This window comes from Octopus sinensis, unplaced genomic scaffold (assembly GCF_006345805.1).
Source record: "Octopus sinensis unplaced genomic scaffold, ASM634580v1 Contig15497, whole genome shotgun sequence".
Taxonomy (NCBI): domain Eukaryota; kingdom Metazoa; phylum Mollusca; class Cephalopoda; order Octopoda; family Octopodidae; genus Octopus; species Octopus sinensis.
This window is the reverse complement of record NW_021833755.1, coordinates 15001-30000: the sequence shown is the minus strand read 5'-3', so window position 1 is coordinate 30000 and position 15000 is coordinate 15001. Positions and strand designations below refer to the sequence as shown.

Here is a 15000-nt window from a genome sequence, read left to right as displayed (position 1 = left end):
GAAAGTCTTTTCCAGATGATGATATGTATGACCCAAGATATTTGTAATCAGAAACCATATTTAAGGGCGCATTGTTGAGAGTATGGATGATGCAATCACTGTTGGACAGGCACTTGTTTATGTATTCAGTCTTGGCCTCATTGAGGTAAAGACCTACACAATTTGAGGCTTGTTCGAGAGATTGTAAAAGAGACTGGGCATTGGAGAGAGAATCACTGATAAGAGCGATGTCGTCAGCAAAGTCAGTGTCTGTCAAGTACTCCACTGGGTTTCTGGCTTCCCGGTTTCTGTGGAGTGTATGTTCACCCCAGGTGGACGGGACGCCAGTCCATCACAGCGTTACTTAAGACACAGAAAGAGAGAGTGAGAGAAAGTTATGGAAAAAGAGTACAACAGGGGTCGCCACCACCCCCTGCCAGAGCCTCCTGGAGCTTTTGGTTGTTTTCGCTCAATAAACACACACAACGCTCGGTCTGGGAATCGAAACCGCGATCCTCCAACCGCGAGCCCACTGCCCTAACCACTGGGCCATTGTGCCTCCACAGAACAAGTAATACTCCAAGGGAACTAGGTCCGGACTACATATGCTAGGTGTGGTATCAGTTCAATTCCCTTTGCTTATTAAGGAGACTATTATAACTCTGGAACCCCTATCTTGCCCAAGATATCAATCGTCTGGAAGCCGTTCAGCGACGTGCAACCAAAAGAATACCCTCCATCAGGCATTTGCCAAATTCTGAACGCCTTACCTTCCTGGGCATGGATATATTGAAACTCCGACGTCTGGCAGCTGACTTGGCAGACACCCATAAAATTATCAACCATCTTACAAACAATAACTCTGAGCACCTTTTCAAACTCCACCTGTATAACACCCGTGGACATGTTTACAAAGTCAGAAAACAGCACAGCTCCCGTGACTTTTGGAAACATTTTTTCACACTAAGAGTTGCTGAAGCATGAAACAAACTGCCGGCATCAGTTGTTAGTTGTTGGAGCACTGCATCCTTCAAAACTTCCATGCTTCCTGAGATTCGCCAACACTACACCTGATCTTCTCCCCTTCATACACACGCTGAAGCATGGAACAAACTGCCGGCATCAGTTGTTAGTTGTTGGAGCACTGCATCCTTCAAAACTTCCATGCTTCCTGAGATTCGCCAACACTACACCTGATCTTCTCCCCTCCATACACACGCTGAAGCATGGAACAAACTGCCGGCATCAGTTGTTAGTTGTCGGAGCACTGCATCCTTCAAAACTTCCATGCTTCCTGAGAGATTAACCAACACTACACCTGATCTTCTGCCCTCCATACACACACAAGCATGTATCTGACTCATACACTGTTCACTTCCCAGAAATTTGTACATTACTGCATATTCTTTATACGCACTTTTGACAAGTTGTGGTGCACCTGAGCACTGTATATAATATTTTCATTATTATTATTATTAAAATTATTAACCATCTTACAAACAATAACTCTGAGCACCTTTTCAAACTCCACCTGTCTAACACCCGTGGACATGTTTACAAAATCAGAAAACAGCACAGCTCCCATGACTTTTGGAAACATTCTATCACTCTAAGAGTTGATGAAACATGGAAGCATGTGTATGTGTTTATGTGTCTGTCTTTGTCCACACAACATCGCTTGACAACCAATGCTGGTGTGTTTACGTCCTCGTCACGTAGCGGTTCGGCAAAGGAGACCGATAGAATAATTACTGGGCTTACAAAAGAACAAGTCCCGGGGTCGATTTGCTCGACTAAAGGCGGTGCTCCAGCATGGCCACAGTCACATGACTGGAACAAGTGAAAGAGTAAAGAGAGAGAGTTACCTCCCTTGCATTGTAATTAAGAGATTTGGGCGTGTGAGTCAATTAATGCCTTAATTACTGAGGATATCCTCATCAAAATGTTTTCTAAGTCTCCTTAATTAATATTTAAAACCTGATAAAAAATAAATAATATCTAAGACTCGAAAGGGCCCAGAAGCTGGCTACCCGCATGGTTCTTGGTCTCAAGCATTTGTCTTATGAAGAAAGGCTGAAGACGCTCGACCTTTATTCTCTAGAAAAACGACGACGAATCCCGTCGTATATATGCATATATATATATATATATGTGTGTGTATGTTTATGTGTCTGTGTTTTTCCCCCAAGCATTGCTTGACAACTGATGATGGTATGCTTACGTCCCTGTCACTGAGCGGTACGGCAAAAGAGACCAATAGAGTAAGTACTGGGCTTACAAAGAATAAGTCCCGGGGTCAATTTGATCGACTAGAGGCGGTGCTCCAGCCTGGCCGCAGTCAAATGACTGAAACAAGTAAAAGAGTAAAATTCTATATATCTAATGAACTTATTACGTCGTATCCTTACTTCACAATAAGTTTTAAAGATTTGATAAAACCCATATCTCTTTCTGTGAGAATTCTACTCCATCTAATCCTTCTTCAATATTATAAACATTACCCCTAATAAGCCTAAATTGTAAGACCCCAAATAACTAAACTTTGCTCTTAATACAAAATATAAAATTACCATAAAATTTAAATTCTATTCTCATTTTAAAATTTACATTTCCGTTAGGCTGTGGGGTAAGTAGCTTGGTTACCAACCACATGGTTCCGGGTTCAGTCCCACTGCGTGGCATCTTGGGCAAGTATCTTCTGCTATAGCCTCAGGCCGACCAATGCCTTGTGAGTTGATTTGGTAGACGGAAACTGAAAGAAGCCCGTCATATATATGTATATGGGCGAAGAAGTGGCTGTGTGGTAAGTAGCTTGCCTACCAACCACATGGTTCCGGGTTCAGTCACACTGCGTCGCACCATGGGCAAGTTTCTTCTACTATAGCCCCGGGCCGACCAATGCCTTGTGAGTGGATTTGGTAGACGGAAACTGAAAGAAGCCTGTCGTATATTATATATATATATATATATATATATATATATATTATATATATATATATATATATATATATATATTATATATATATATGTGTCTGTATATGTTTGTGTGTCTGTGTTTGTCCCCATAGCATTGCTTGACAACTGATGCTAGTGTGTTTACATCCCCGTCACGTAGCGGTTCGGCAAAGGAGACCGATAGAATAAGTACTGGGCTTACAAAAGAACAAGTCCCGGGATCGATTTGCTCGACTAAAGGCGGTGCTCCAGCATGGCCACAGTCACATGACTGAAACAAGTAAGAGTAAAGTGAGAGAGTTACCTCCCTTGCATTGTAATTAAGAGATTTGGGCGTTTCAGTCAATTAATGCCTTAATTACTGAGGATATCTTCATAAAAATATTTTCTATATCTCCTTAATTAATATTTAAACCCTGATAAAAAATAATTAATATCTAAGACTCGAAAGAGTCCAGAAGCTGGCTACCCGCATGGTTCTTGGTCTCAAGCATTTGTCTTATGAAGAAAGGCTGAAGACGCTCGACCTTTATTCTCTAGAAAAACGACGACGCCGTGGTGATCTCATTCTTGCTCACAACATCATAAGCGGAAAGTGTAACCTCTCGCAAGAGCTGTTCTTCACTCCTGCTCGAGAGCGTCGGCTGCGGGGTCACTCCGAAAAGCTCTATCTGAGACGATTTCATCTCAATTGAAGGAGAGGGGCTTTCTCCGTCCGGGTTGCAGATACGTGGAATAAGCTGTCGGACGAGATAGTTAAGATGCCGACTACCGCTCGGATCAAAGTCTCTCTTGTCCATAAGTGGCCTGAACTCTTTACATGAACACCACCCTGTACATAACTCCATGTCCCCCTAGACAACGCCGTGGTGATCTCATTCTTGCTCATAACATCATAAGCGGAAAGTGTAACCTCTCGAAAGAGGTGTTCTTCACTCCTGCTCCAGAGCGTCGGCTGCAGGGTCGCTCCGAAAAGCTCTATCTGCGACGATTTCATCTCAATTGAAGGAGAGGGGCTTTCTCCGTCCGGGCGGCGGATCCGTGGAATAAGCTGTCGGACGAGATAGTGAAGATGCCGACGACCGCTCGGTTCAAAGTCTCTCTTGACCAAAAGTGGCCTGAACTCTTTACATGAACACCACCCTGTACATAACTCCATGTCCCCCTAGACGACGCCGTGGTGATCTCTTTCTTGCTCATAACATCATAAGCGGAAAGTGTAACCTCTCGAAAGTGCTGTTCTTCACTTCTGCTCCAGAGCGTCGGCTGCGGGGTCACTCCGAAAAGCTCTATCTGCGACGATTTCATCTCAATCGAAGGAGAGGGCCTTTCTCCGTCCGGGTTGCAGATCCGTGGAACAAGCTGCCGGACGAGATAGTGAAGATGCCGACGACCGCTCGGTTCAAAGTCTCCCTTGACCACAAATGGCCTGAACTCTTTACATGAACACCACCCTGTACATAACTCCATGTCCTCCTTCATGGCCTTGCTTTGTGCTTTTTGAGCCAAAAAATTAACCAAGTTCCTTGGTTTCTATTTCTCTAAAACAACTCTACTCTCAAGATCTTTGACTGTATTAGAAAGCTTTATAAATAGATTATAATTAAAGAAGAAAATTGCATTTTATAAGTACTAATTAAAAATTATAAATTATCATATAAGGAATAATAATAGAATTTTCTGAAGTCTATAATAGAACACAAAATTTTATATAAATCTTATCAACAATATAGCGAGGAATGGCTGTGTGGTTAGTAGCTTGCTTATCAACCACATGGTTCCGGGTTCAGTCCCACTGCGTGGCACCTTGGAGCAAGTGTCCTCTACTATAGCCTCGGGACGACAAAAGCCTTGTGAGTGGATTTGGTAGACGGAAACTGAAAGAAGCCCGTCGTATATATATATATGTAGGAGTGGGTGTGTGGTAAGTAGCTTGCTTATCAACAACATGGTTCCGGTTTCAGTCCCACTGCGTGGCACCTTGAGGCAAGTGTCTTCTACTATAGCCTCGGGCCGACCAATGCCTTGGGAGTGGATTTGTTAGACGGAAACTGAAAGAATCCTGTCGTATATATATATATGTAGGAGTGGCTGTGTGGTAAGTAGCTTGCTTATCAACCAGATGGTTCCGGTTTCAGTCCCACTGCGTGGGACCTTGGTACATAAGTCTTCTACCGTAGCCTCGTGCCGACCAAGCCTTTTGAGTGGATTTGGTCGACGGAAACTGAAAGAAGCCCGTCGTATATATATATATATATATATATATGTAGGCATAGGAGTGGCTGTGTGGTAAGTAGCGTGTTTACCAACCACATGGTTCCGGGTACAGTCCCACAGTTGGCATCTTGGGCAATTGTCTTCTACTATAGCCTCGGGCCGATAAAAGCCTTGTGAGTGGATTTGGTAGAAGGAAACTGAAAGAAGCCCATCGTATATATGTATATATATATATATATATATATATATATATATTATATATATATATATATATATATTATATATATATATATATATATATATGTGCGTGTAAGTTTGCGTGTCTGTGTTTGTCCCCATAGCATTGCTTGACAACTGATGCTGGTGTGTTTACGTCCCCGTCACGTAGCGGTTCGGCAAAAGAGACCGATAGAATAAGTACTGGGCTTACAAAAGAATAAGTCCCGGGGTCGATTTGCTCGACTAAAGGCGGTGCTCCAGCATGGCCACAGTCACATGACTGAAACAAGTAAAAGAGTAAAAGAGAGAGAGAGAGTTACATCCCTTGCATTGTAATTAAGAGATTTGGGCGTGTGAGTCAATTAATGCCTTATTTACTGAGGATATCTTCATAAAAATATTTGCTAAGTCTCCTTAATTAATATTTAAAACCTGATAAAAAATAATTAATATCTAAGACTCGAAAGGGCCCAGAAGCTGGCTACCCGCATGGTTCTTGGTCTCAAGCATTTGTCTTATGAAGAAAGGCTGAAGACGCTCTACCTTTATTCTCTAGAAAAACTACGACGCCGTGGTGAACTCATTCTTGCTCACAACAGCATAAGCGGAAAGTGTAACCTCTCGAAAGAGCTGTTCTTCACTCCTGCTCGAGAGCATCGGCTGCGGGGTCACTCCAAAAAGCTCTATCTGCGATGATTTCATCTCAATCGAAGGAGAGGGCCTTTTTCCGTCCGGGTTGCGGATCCGTGGAATAAGCTGTCGGACGAGATAGTGAAGATGCCGATGACCGCTCGGTTCAAAGTCTCTCTTGACCATAAGTGGCCTGAACTCTTTACATGAACACCACCCTAACATAACTCCATGTCCCCCTAGACGACGCCGTGGTGATCTCATTCTTGCTCATAACATCATAAGCGGAAAGTGTAACCTCTCGAAAGAGCTGTTCTTCACTCCTGCTCCAGAGCGTCGGCTGCGAGGTCACTCCGAAAAGCTCTATCTACGACGATTTCATCTCAATCGAAGGAGAGGGGCTTTCTCCGTCCGGGCTGCGGACCGTGGAACAAGCTGCCGGACGAGATGGTGAAGATGCCGATGACCGCTCGGTTCAAAGTCTCTCTTGACCACAAATGGCCTGAACTCTTTACATGAACACCACCCTGTACATAACTCTATGTCCCCCTAGACGACGCCGTGGTGATCTCTTTCTTGCTCACGACATCATAACCGGAAAGTGTAACCTCTTGAAAGAGCTGTTCTTCACTCCTGCTCCAGAGCGTCGGCTGCGGAGTCACTCCGAAAAGCTCTATCTGCGATGATTTCATCTCAATCGAAGGAGAGGGGCTTTCTCCGTCCGGGCTGCGGATCCGTGGAATAAGCTGTCGGACGAGATAGTGAAGATGCCGATGACCGCTCGGTTCAATGTCTCTCTTGTCCATAAGTGGCCTGAACTCTTTACATGAACACCACCCTGTACATAAATCCATGTTACCCCAGACGGTGCCGTGGTGATCTCTTTCTTGCCCATAACATCATAAGCGGAAAGTGTAACCTCTCGAAAGAGCTGTTCTTCACTCCTGGTCGAGAGCGTCGGCTGTGGGATCACTCCGAAAGGCTCTATCTGCGACGATTTCATCTCAATCGAAGGAGAGGGGCTTTCTCCGTCCGGGCTGCGGATCCGTGGAATAAGCTGCCGGACGAGATAGTGAAGATGCCGATGACCGCTCGGTTCAAAGTCTCCCTTGACCACAAATGGCCTGAACTCTTTACATGAACACCACCCTGTACATAACTCCATGTCTCCTACATGGCCTTGCATTTTGCGCCAAAAATAGGGCTGCTGTGAGCATTCCGAATGACCGTCGAATCAAGAACAGAACTCCGCGTGCTTTGTTGGCAGCATGGACGCACTGGGCCGAGGGCGAAAAGGAAGGAATCCACCAAGATTCCCAGGTCCTTTACTTGATCCATATCAGATGTGTTTTTATGTCTTTAATAGTTGTCGAGATATTCAATGTTAAAATGTGCCCTAGACTTCTGGAGCATCATGTATACACACACACACACACACACACACACACACACCACACACACACACATCTACATGGATGGTCACATTGCATATGAATTTACAGATACAAATTGTCATGAAGGCTGAGGGTGTCTTGGTATCGCTCACCAAATCCTTTGTGAGCCGCTCTCCGACTATCTATCTGCGGCTTTTTATAGCTATGGTAAGACCTCACCTGGAATTTGCATCACCGGTCTGGAACCCCTATCTTGCCCAGGATATCAACCGTCTGGAAGCCGTTCAGCGACGTGCAACCAAAAGAATACCCTCCATCAGGCATTTGCCATATTCTGAACGCCTTACTTCCCTGGGCATGGACACATTGACTTAGCAGACACCCATAAAATTATTAACCATCTTACAAACAATAATTTTGAGCACCTTTTCAAACGCCACCTATCTAACACCCATGGACATGTTTACAAAGTAAGAAAACAGCACAGCTCCCATGACTTTAGGAAACATTTTTTCACACTAAAAGTTGCTGAAGCATGGAACAAACTGCTGGCATCAGTTGTTAGTTGTCGGAGCACTGCATCTTTCAAAACTTCCATGCTTTCTGAGATTCGCCAACACTACACCTGATTTTCTGCCCTCCATACACACACAAGCATGTATCTGACTCATAAATTGTCCGCTTTCCAGACATTTGTACATTACTGCATATACTCTGACAAGTTGTGGTGCACCTGAGCACTGTATACAATAATTTCATTATTATTATTATTATTATTATTATTATTATTATTATTATTATTATTATTATTATTAAACACATACATGCACAGATATATACACACATATACATAAATATTTACACATATGCATACAAACATGTACACATACACACAGCGATCCTCCTCCATACCTCCTTACACACACAGATACGAACTAACCTATGATAAAATTTAGAGGAATTTGACTTACCAGAATTAAATTTTAATGATAATTTCTTCAATGCCATAGAATCAAACGTCTTTTGGGTGACTATTTTCTTTTCTGCAACAAATATAAATTAATTTTAACATAATCTAGTTTAGTTCAAATAAATTTTACAGGCGTAAGGGTGGCTGTGCGGTAAGTAGCTTGCTAAACAACCACATGGTTCCGGGTTAAGTCCCACTGCGTGGCACCTTGCGCAAGTGTCTTCTGCTATAGCCCCGGGCCGACCAAAGCCTTGTGAGTGGATTTGGTAGACGGAAACTGTAAGAAGCCCATCGTATATATATATATATATATATATAATATATATATATATATATAGGCGTAGAAGTGGCTGTTTTTAGTAAGTAGCTTGCTTACCAACCACATGGTTCCGGGTTCAGTCCCACTGCGTGGCACCTTGGGCAAGTGTCTTCTACTATAGCCCCGGGCCGACCAATGCCTTGTGAGTGGATTTGGTAGACGGAAACTGAAACAAGCCTGTCGTATATATGTATATATATATATGTGTGTGTGTGTGTGTGTGTTTGTTTGTGTGTCTGTGTTTGTCCCCCTAGCATTGCTTGACAACCGATGTTGGTGTGGTTACGTCCCCGTCACTTAGCGGATCGGCAAAAGAAACCGATAGAATAAGTACTGGGCTTACAAAGAATAAGTCCCAGGGTCGATTTGCTCGACTAGAGGCGGTGCTCCAGCATGGCCGCAGTCAAATGACTAAAACAAATAAAAGAGTAAGAGTAGGAGTGGCTGTGTGGTAAGTAGTTTGCTTAGGAACCACAAGGTCCCGGGTTCAGTCCCACTGCATATATATATATATAGGCACAGGAGTGGCTGTGTGGTAAGTAGCTTGCTTACCAACCACATGGTTCTGGTGGCATGTGTAAAAAGATTCGAGCGAGGTCGTCACCAGTATCACCTGACTGGCCCTCGTGCCGGTGGTAGGTAAAGGCACCCACTACACTCTCGGAGTCGTTGGCATTAGGAAGGGCATCCAGCTGTAGAAACTATGCGAGATCAGATTGGAGCCTGGTGCAACCATCTAGTTCAAAAAGCACCCACTACACTCTCGGAGTGGTTGGCATTAGGAAGGGCATTCAGCTGTAGAAACTCTGCCAGATCAGATTGGAGCCTGGTGCAGCCATCTGGTTCATAAAAGCACCCACTACACTCTCGGAGTGGTTGGCATTAGGAAGGGCATTCAGCTTTAGAAACTCTGCCAGATCAGTTTGGAGCCTGGTGCAGCCATCTGGTTCATAAAAGCACCCACTACACTCTCGGAGTGGTTGGCATTAGGAAGGGCATTCAGCTGTAGAAACTCTGCCAGAGAAGATTGAAGCCTGGTGCAGCCATCTGGTTCAAAACACCCACTACACTCTCGGACTGGTTGGCATTAGGAAGGGCATCCAGCTGTAGAAACTCTGCCAGATCAGATTGGAGCCTGGTGCAGCCATCTGGTTCAAAAAGCACCCACTACACTCTCGGAGTGGTTCTCATTAGGAAGGGCATCCAGCTGTAGAAACTCTGCCAGATCAGATTGGAGCCTGGTGCAGCCATCTGGTTCAAAACACCCACTACACTCTCGGAGAGGTTGTCATTAGGAAGGGCATCAAGCTGTAGAAACTCTGCCAGATCAGATTGGAGCCTGGTGCAGCCATCTGGTTCAAAAAGCACCCACTACACTCTCGGAGTGGTTCTCATTAGGAAGGGCATCCAGCTGTAGAAAGTCTGCCAGATCAGATTGGAGCCTGGTGCAGCCATCTGGTTCATAAAAGCACCCACTACACTCTCGGAGTGGTTGGCATTAGGAAGGGCATCCAGCTGTAGAAACTCTGCCACAGCAGATTGGAGCCTGGTGCAGCCATCTGGTTCAAAACACCCACTACACTCTCGGAGTGGTTCTCATTAGGAAGGGCATCCAGCAGTAGAAACTCTGCCAGATCAGATTGGAGCCTGGTGCAGCCATCTGGTTCAAAAAGCACCCACTACACTCTCGGAGTGGTTGGCATTAGGAAGGGCATCCAGCTGTAGAAACTCTGCCAGATCAGATTGGAGCCTGGTGCAGCCATCTGGTTCAAAAAGCACCCACTACACTCTCGGAGTGGTTCTCATTAGGAAGGGCATCCAGCTGTAGAAACTCTGCCAGATCAGATTGGAGCCTGGTGCAGCCATCTGGTTCAAAAAGCACCCACTACACTCTCGGAGTGGTTGGCATTAGGAAGGGCATCCAGCTGTAGAAACTCTGCCAGATCAGATTGGAGCCTGGTGCAGCCATCTGGTTCAAAAAGCACCCACTACACTCTCGGAGTGGTTCTCATTAGGAAGGGCATCCAGCTGTAGAAACTCTGCCAGATGAGATTGGAGCCTGGTGCAGCCATCTGGTTCAAAAAGCACCCACTACACTCTCGGAGTGGTTGGCATTAGGAAGGGCATCCAGCTGTATAAACTCTGCCAGATCAGATTGGAGCTGGTGCAGCCATCTGTTCAAAAAGCACCCACTACACTCTCGGAGTGGTTGGCATTAGGAAGGCATCCAGCTGTAGAAACTCTGCCAGATCAGATTGGAGCCTGGTGCAGCCATCTGGTTCAAAAATCTCTCACTACACTCTCGGAGTGGTTGGCATTAGGAAGGGCATCCAGCTGTAGAAACTCTGCCAGATCAGATTGGAGCCTGGTGCAGCCATCTGGTTCAAAAAGCACCCACTACACTCTCGGAGAGGTTGTCATTAGGAAGGGCATCCAGCTGTAGAAACTCTGCCAGATCAGATTGGAGCCTGGTGCAGCCATCTGGTTCTAAAAGCACCCACTACACTCTCGGAGTGGTTCTCATTATGAAGGGCATCCAGCTGTAGAAACTCTGCCAGATCAGATTGGAGCCTGGTGCAGCCATCTGGTTCAAAAAACACCCACTACACTCTCGGAGTGGTTGGCATTAGGAAGGGCATTCAGCTTTAGAAACTCTGCCAGATAAGATTGGAGCCTGGTGCAGCCATCTGGTTCATAAAAGCACCCACTACACTCTCGGAGTGGTTGGCATTAGGAAGGGCATTCAGCTTTAGAAACTCTGCCAGATCAGATTGGAGCCTGGTGCAGCCATCTGGTTCAAAAATCTCTCACTACACTCTCGGAGTTGTTGGCCTTTAAGAAGGGCATCCTGCTGTAGAAACTCTGCCAGATCAGATTGGAGCCTGGTGCAGCCATCTGGTTCATAAAAGCACCCACTACACTCTCGGAGTGGTTGGCATTAGGAAGGGCATTCAGCTTTAGAAACTCTGCCAGATCAGATTGGAGCCTGGTGCAGCCATCTGGTTCATAAAAGAACCCACTACACTCTCGGAGTGGTTGGCCTTTAAGAAGGGCATCCAGCTGTAGAAACTCTGCCAGATCAGACTGGAGCCTGGTGCAGCCATCTGGTTCATAAAAGCACCCACTACACTCTCGGAGTGGTTGGCATTAGGAAGGGCATCCAGCTGTAAAAACTCTGCCACATCAGATTGGAGCCTGGTGCAGCCATCTGGTTCAAAAATCTCTCACTACACTCTCGGAGTTGTTGGCATTAGGAAGGGCATCCAGCTGCAGAAACTCTGCCAGATCAGATTGGAGCCTGGTGCAGCCATCTGGTTCAAAAATCTCTCACTACACTCTCGGAATGGTCGGCATTAGGAAGGGCATCCAGCTGTAGAAACTCTGCCAGATCAGACTGGAGCCTGGTGCAGCCATCTGGTTCAAAAAGCACCCACTACACTCTCGGAGTGGTTGGCATTAGGAAGGGCATCCAGCTGTAGAAACTCTGCCAGATCAGATTGGAGCCTGGTGCAGCCATCTGGTTCAAAAATCTCTCACTACACTCTCGGAGTGGTTGGCATTAGGAAGGGCATCCAGCTGTATAAACTCTGCCAGATCGGATTGGAGCCTGGTGCAGCCATCTGGTTCATAAAAGCACCCACTACACTCTCGGAGTGGTTGTCATTAGGAAGGGCATCCAGCTGTAGAAACTCTGCCAGATCAGATTGGAGCCTGGTGCAGCCATCTGGTTCAAAAATCTCTCACTACACTCTCGGGGTTGTTGGCATCAGGAAGGGCATCCAGCTGTAGAAACTCTGCCAGATCAGATTGGAGCCTGGTGCAGCCATCTGGTTCAAAAAGCACCCACTACACTCTCGGAGAGGTTGTCATTAGGAAGGGCATCAAGCTGTAGAAACTCTGCCAGATCAGATTGGAGCCTGGTGCAGCCATCTGGTTCAAAAAGCACCCACTACACTCTCGGGGTGGTTGGCATTAGGAAGGGCATCTAGCTGTAGAAACTCTGCCAGATCAGATTGGAGCCTGGTGCAGCCATCTGGTTCAAAAATCTCTCACTACACTCTCGGAGTGGTTGGCATTAGGAAGGGCATCCAGTTGCAGAAACTCTGCCAGATCAGATTGGAGCCTGGTGCAGCCATCTGGTTCAAAAATCTCTCACTACTCTCTCGGAGTTGTTGGCATTAGGAAGAGCATCCAGCTGTAGAATTTCTGCCTTATCACACTGCGTTGCTCGGGTTTGTAAGGGAAATATCTATATAAGCATTTTTAGAGAGTTACTTCCCTTATATAAACCGAGCAAAAAATGCATTAAAAATGCTGGAAAATGCTGGTAAATTTTTTCTTTAAATTGTAGACTCATCGTAGTTGAGCTCTAATGCCCAGAAGGGCTCGATATGAATAACGACTATAAGATACCCGCTTTTGGTTAAACTGCACAGCAAAATGTGGGAGTAGTTAGAAATCTAAATCGTAGGGGACAGACACCACACAACCTTACTTTTATATATAAAGACTAGCAGTATCGCCCGGCGTTGATCGGGTTTGTAAGGGAATTAACTATATAAGCATTTTTAGAGAGTTACTTCCCTTATATAAACCGAGCTAAAAATGCATTAAAAATGTTGAAAAATGATGGTAAATTTATTTTTAATCGTATACTCATCGTAGTCGCGTGCTAATACCCAGAAGGGCTTAAGATGAACCACAACTATAAGATACCCGCTTTTGGTTATACTGCACCGCAAAATGTGGGAGTAGTTAGGAATCTAAATCAGAGGAGACAGAGTCTCACACAACTTCATTTTTATATATAAAGACTAGCAGTATCGCACGGCGTTGCTCGGGTTTGTAAGGGAAATAACAATATAAGCATTTTTAGAGAGTTACTTCCCTTATATAACCGAGCAAAAAATGCATTAAAAATGCTGGAAAATGCTGGTAAATTTTTTCTTTAATTGTAGACTCATCGTAGTTGAGCTCTAATGCCCAGAAGGGCTCGATATGAATAACGACTATAAGATACCCGCTTTTGGTTAAACTGCACAGCAAAATGTGGGAGTAGTTAGAAATCTAAATCGTAGGGGACAGACACCACACAACCTTACTTTTATATATAAAGACTAGCAGTATCGCCCGGCGTTGATCGGGTTTGTAAGGGAATAACTATATAAGCATTTTTAGAGAGTTACTTCCCTTATATAAACCGAGCTAAAAATGCATTAAAAATGTTGAAAAATGATGGTAAATTTATTTTTAATCGTATACTCATCGTAGTCGCGTGCTAATACCCAGAAGGGCTTAAGATGAACCACAACTATAAGATACCCGCTTTTGGTTATACTGCACCGCAAAATGTGGGAGTAGTTAGGAATCTAAATCAGAGGAGACAGAGTCTCACACAACTTCATTTTTATATATAAAGACTAGCAGTATCGCACGGCGTTGCTCGGGTTTGTAAGGGAAATAACAATATAAGCATTTTTAGAGAGTTACTTCCCTTATATAAACCGAGCAAATAATGCATTAAAAATACGGAAAAATGGTAAATTTTTTTAAAATCGTAGACTCATCGTAGTCGCGCGCTAATACCCAGAAAAGCTCGATATGAATCACGACTATAAGATACCCTCTTTTGGTTACACTGCACCGCAAAATGTGGGTGTAGTTAGGAATCTAAATTAGAGGAGACAGAGTCTCACACAACTTCATTTTTATATATAACTAGCAGTATCGCCCTGCGTTGCTCGGGTTTGTAAGGGAAATAACTATATAAGCATTTTTAGAGAGTTATAGCCAAAAAATAGCAAAAAAATGCATTAAAAATGGAAAAAAAGATATGGTAAATTTTTTAAAATCTTTGACACATCGTAGACATTTTTAGAGAGTTACGTCCCTTATATAATAGCGAAAAAGATGCATTAAAATAGGAAAAAATGATGGTAAATTATTTTCTTAATCGTAGACTCATCGTAGATGCGCGCTAATACCCAGAAGGGCTCGATATGAATCACGACTATAAGATACCTGCTTTTCGTTAAACTGCACCATAAAATGTGGGAGTAGTTAGGAATCTAAATCGTAGGAGACAGACACCACACAACCTTACTTATATATATTAACTAGCAGTATCGCCCGACGTTTTTCGGGTTTGTAAGGGAAATAACTATATAAGCATTTTTAGAGAGTTTGTTTCCTTATATAAACCGAGCAAAAAAATGCATTAAAATCGGAAAAAGGCTGGTAAATTTTTTTAAAATCGTAGACTCATCCTAGTCGCGAGCTAATACCCAGAAAGGCTCGATATGAATCACGACTATAAG

The 15000-nt window shown here is 44.3% G+C and overlaps 1 protein-coding gene across 1 annotated transcript in view; it reads right to left on the bottom strand.

Annotated features, from left to right (window-relative positions):
- LOC115230411 (serine/threonine-protein kinase DCLK1-like) overlaps positions 1-15000 on the bottom strand; it is a gene marked incomplete at its 3' end in the record, with an annotated part of 40628 nt that overhangs the window by 24909 nt on the left and 719 nt on the right. The window contains exon 2 of the mRNA XM_036499651.1: positions 8366-8437. The remainder of the gene's footprint in view (positions 1-8365; positions 8438-15000) is intronic.